This window comes from Silene latifolia, chromosome 9 (assembly GCF_048544455.1).
Source record: "Silene latifolia isolate original U9 population chromosome 9, ASM4854445v1, whole genome shotgun sequence".
Classification (NCBI taxonomy): domain Eukaryota; kingdom Viridiplantae; phylum Streptophyta; class Magnoliopsida; order Caryophyllales; family Caryophyllaceae; genus Silene; species Silene latifolia.
This window is the reverse complement of record NC_133534.1, coordinates 181,437,760-181,443,197: the sequence shown is the minus strand read 5'-3', so window position 1 is coordinate 181,443,197 and position 5,438 is coordinate 181,437,760.

Sequence of the window (5,438 nt, the reverse complement as noted above, 5' to 3'; positions counted from 1 at the left end):
CCACCCTATATATATACTCCGTTATCCCTCATATACCCTCCTCATCAATTTCATTTGCATTTCACCACACAAACAAAGAGAGAGAAAAAGAGAGAAAAGAGGAGATGAGAGGAAGAGAAAAGAGAAGGAGAATTTCGCCCCTCCGCCTCGAGTTCGTAAGGTAAGACCGCCTCACTAGCTTATATACATTATTTTATTTGACCTGCCTCGACCTTGACCACCCTAGACCGTCGTTGACGCACTGTTGACCACCTAATACGGGTTTGACTGAGCATATACATGTTTTTAGCTATTTTGTGCGACCATCTTAAGACGGATTTTTCACCCACCACCCATGGTTGTTTTGGGCTGACCTTGGGTGGGTTGTGTTGAGGGGAGTGAGGAGGTCGCAGTGGTGGTCTTGAGTGGTGGAATGGGTGGCCGTGGTGGTCGGGATCTGGGGTAGAAAAGGGGGGTGTACGGACGGTTTTTAGAGGTGTGGTCGTGTGTTGTTGTTGTCGCCATTGGTGTTGTTGGTGGTTGTTGCCACCGTCATTGCTGCTGTTGGACTCGCCGTGGTTGGTGGACACAGTGGGGGTGGTCGACGGTGGCCGGCGTGGCCATTAGTGGCCGTGGTGGGGGCGGTTGTGTTATTGCGGGTTGTTGTTGTTGTTGTTGCCGTTTGTTGTTGTTGGTTGGGGCTGCTGCCGACTGTGGCCCACCGTGGCTCGTGGCGGTGGCCACAGTGGCGGCAGTAGTTGGGTGTGGTGGAGGTTTGATCGTGAGTGGGAACGGGTTTTGGGTGGTTGTATAAGACGGGTTTATTTAGTGTATACGTATTTATATACGTATTAGATTAGTATATTTATAACTATTTGTATACATATTAGATTGGTATATTTATACGTATTTGTATTATTATCGTATTTTATGAAATGGGTTTTGTGAGACGGTTTTAGGAGACGGGCCTAGCTTGTGTTTGACGGATGGCTTATACGGATTTGCTGTGAGGTAGGTTTATCCTACTTAGTTTTAATAATTTGTCTAGTTGTTAAATGAGTAATATGTCATTCATTTGCATTAAATGAGTCGGTAATTGGCATGTTACACGGTATCTTGCATTTATTGTATTGTCTTGTTGTAGATACCGGTATCCGTCGATATTGGAATTTACAGAAATCCGGACAAAACACCCGATGATGATAGGACACATGTTTACTTACACTGCTCGTTAGCGGATTTCGTTTAGTGATGCGGGACAAGCGTTATTTGATGGTTCTATAATTTAAATTATTTTTGAAATAAATGAAATTTATTTCATCGATTTTCATATTTTCGAAGTTTATTTAAAACTTAAGCTTTTATAATTTATTTGAAAAATAAATTATCGTTTAATGTTTTTATTTTAATTTATTTGAAATGAGATTGTGACGTTTTTCGTGTTTTTATCGCTTTATTTAATTTGAAAAATTAGATTTTAAAAGCGCTTTTTAACTCGATTTTAAGACGGTTTTTAAGCTCGATTTTTGGACGGATTTTGGCACGATTCTCGAGGTTTGCTTTGACCCATCCCCCATCTCCACATATCCCAGGTTCAAACCCTATAACTAACACCTTTTCCCTTCCTTTTTTCCACCCAAAACCCACGACTCACGACTCACACCTCTTCTTCCCTGTTTTTGCCCGAGCCCAACATCAGCCAAACACCATCCAAACACCCACCCTTACCCACCCTTACCCATCAACCCAACACTCTCACCTGACCCATAACCCAACACTTCCACCTGACCCAAACCCACGTCCAAAAACCCGTACCAAAACACACCCAAAAAACCCACACTCGTACCCTGTTCGCGCAAAACAGGGGCCTTTCCCGATCCCTTTTCGAACCCCTATCCAAGACCTAATCCCTTCCCTCGTTTCTCATACTTGTTCACCAAGCAAAGGAGATATTTCCACCTCCCATAACCAGCTCATACAATCTCCAAAACCGAAATAATCTTCCCCAAATCTTGTCCTTTCCATAACCACCATATCTCGTTCCACCTTCCATATCTTTTCCAACTCTCTTTCCCCTTACACAAGTAAACCATATACTATCCATATAACCTAAACCTAGCTCCCCTACCCCGTTTCCTATATAAACCAAGCCTCACACTCCAAAAAACAGGACGATTTTGAGACAAAAACACACGGTTTTTAGAGAGCTCGAAACCCTGGCAAACCACCATCAATCTCATGAAAATCAACCTTAAACTCCTCTCATGCCCAGAAACAAATTAAAAAGTTTACACAAGAGATTAGACGAACATTAGAGCATCGATTTGCTCTCTTGTTCGTGTCTTCTCGAGTTCTAGGCAACACCTGTTCTCGTCCATTTATCTTTATTTTAAAACCGTTTTTACTTCTGTTTCTTGCTAAAGTTTGAATCTTTAGTGTCTAAGGAGTCCATAACATCTTTCGTATTCAAATTTGAGTAAGAAACGAGGTCACAATCTCTTTTTGAAAATCGTTGTACGAAGTACAACAAAATCGTGTTTTTGAACTCGTGTGAACTACACATGATCTCACTCGTTTTTAATCATTTTTAAGTACTTTTTGCTTCTTTTTTTTTGCTGAAGTTTGAATCTTTGGAGTCTAAGGATTCCAGAACATCTTTCGGATTTATATTTGAGTAAGAAACGAAGTCACAATCTTCATTTGAAAATTGCTGCACGAAGTGCCTTTTACGCGAGAAAAATTATTTTGTTTTCGAAATTGATTTTGTTAAATTGTTTCGATATTTGTTTTATAATCGTCGAAGACGCGTTCTAAGAAACACTTGCATACGGGATCCCGAGTGGTGTCCAAGTTTACATGTAAGTTGAGGGTGCACAAAATCCCGTCTCTTCCTTCTCCTTTTACTCGTGTATGTCACGACCTAAGGCCTTCTTTTTTCTCGTTTTTTTTACTGTCATTTAATTATTGTTTTATTAGTTAATATTTCATAATTACGATGTTAATGATGGTTAATTGCAGTTTACAATAGATAGTATGTTAATCATATGTTAGGTCTTTCAATTATGACGATAACATGCTTAGTTAGAATAATTAACATGTTTAATGAAGTAGTTTGCAATTGTATGACAACAACATGTTTTAAATCAATTAAAATGAAATTTTAATTAGTTTAATTGGATCTCACATGTTTAATGATTTAATTACGAAGTAATTAGGTTAACTCACATGTCTAATAATTTGGCTTAATTTTAATTATGAAATAATCAGATTTACTCGCATGTTTTAATTGATTTATGATGCATGTATGTTATTTGTATCGTTTATCATTGCTAAATTGTGACTTGCCCAAATTAATATGTAGAATGCATGTTAAATGAATTAGATATTCATAGGTCATACATGTTTAATGATTTAATTACGAAGTAATTAGGTTAACTCACATGTCTAATAATTTGGCTTAATTTTAATTATGAAATAATCAGATTTACTCGCATGTTTTAATTGATTTATGATGCATGTATGTTATTTGTATCGTTTATCATTGCTAAATTGTGACTTGCCCAAATTAATATGTAGAATGCATGTTAAATGAATTAGATATTCATAGGTCATACAAAAGCTGACATTGGATTTTAAATGAACTTCTTTAAGGAACTTAATGAACTCATCTTTTCTTATGACGTTTTCTCGCTAGTCGAATTGCGCATGCTTAGTATCCGATTTATTGCACTCGATGACTAGAATAGTCAACATTGACCACCCCTTGGGCCATGTGTATGGCCGTGCGTTGTCTCGGTTTTCGTGCCAAGTTTGGTTCGGTTTTTGTTTTATTATTGCGGTTTTATTTAAATTGTTATTGTAATTTAATCGTTGCAATTATTGTAATTAATTCAAGCATTGTAATTTGTACTTTAAAATATGGGTCTAGTAAGTCCTTTATTTTGAGTCAAAATGATTTTTAAAAAGCTGTACTTTAGTTGGTTAAATTGAAGTATTTAATCAATTAAATCGAAGTGAGTGCGCAAAACAATGACAAGGCAAAGGACGAAGTCCAATGTGAGCCATGGCCTCATCATTGGCACATTTTTCAAGTCTAGATAGGCGTGGCAAATGTGAGTCAAGTGTCGTGTTTTAGAAATTGTATTTAGATCGAGTTGTATCTTTATTTCAATTGTTTGCAAATCGAGTCGATGAGAATCGTCTGGGTTGTAATAGCTAGTTCCCCAACGGCTCCCCCATTCCCATCTAAGCCATGTTTGTGAATGCTTGTTAGTATATTTCAAATCAACCTCACATACTAAATCACTTGGACAAAGTAGATTAGATGCATTAAACGATTAGAAACCAAGCTCACATGTTAGGGTCAAAATGGTTGTTATATGATTAATTTAGACCGTTTCCCCTCTTTATTCTCGTGCTTTTTGCCCCCCTTAACACGATTTTAGCTCCGATTCCATTGCATATTACCCCTTTATTCCATGTGCTCCCATACTATGAATTCCCGTCTCATATTTTAGGGAATAGGCCAAGGAAGAGGCAAGACGGAATAGGAGCAAGCACAGACGATAGCTTGTGTTAGCATGAGAGGAAGAAGAGGAGGAAGCATTGAAAAAGTGTTCTTTGCCGGCAACCGAATAACAGCAGGGAACCCCTCCCATGACTTAGCCATTTTGAAGAGAAGAAAAGGAAGCAAATTGAAGAAAAGCTCGCTGCTGGCAGGGAGACCGGTAGCCGGTCAACCGGCACACACACCTTGCATCTTAAATAAAGGAAGAAAAAGCCAAGGAAGAAGGACTCTCTGCCGGTAGGCCGACAGCTGGCTCACCGGCAAAGAACCCCCTCAGGATGAATTCTATACATTTGGCTAGAAGAGCTCGCTGCCGGCAGGGAGTCCGGCAGCTGGTGTACCGGCAGAGAAGCCTCAGACGCGAAATGGGCTTCTTTCTTTTCTCTTGAGAGTTAATCCCAGGGGATAGTATAAATACCCCATTACTAATTCCCCTTGGACACACAACCCTAAATCTAGTTTCCCATTTTCCTAAGTTTCAAACTTTATTAATCTTCCCTTAATCATACTTTAATCTTTCAATAATTAGCATAATCATAGTGTTAGAAATTGGGTTGTAATAGAATTGAAGATTCCTCCATTCTTGTTTCAATCCAAGTTTCCTTCTTTTGCAATTGAGTTGGTATAATTCTTTCCCTTAAGTTCATTTGTTTACATTTACTTTCCCTCTAGTTTTATTTTGATTGTTTGTCCTTGGATTTTTCTATTTGTTGTTAGATTATAATTTTCTCTCTCTTGTTCATCTTGTTCATGTTTGTAGTTGTTGTTTCTCATCCAAAGTTTGAATCTTTGATTTGTTGTGTCAAAGTTTGTTCCTTTTTACATTTATTCTTCTTTATCTTAGCTTAATTAGTCTCTTCTCATAGTTTTGTTGGTTTATTGCATGTTTAAT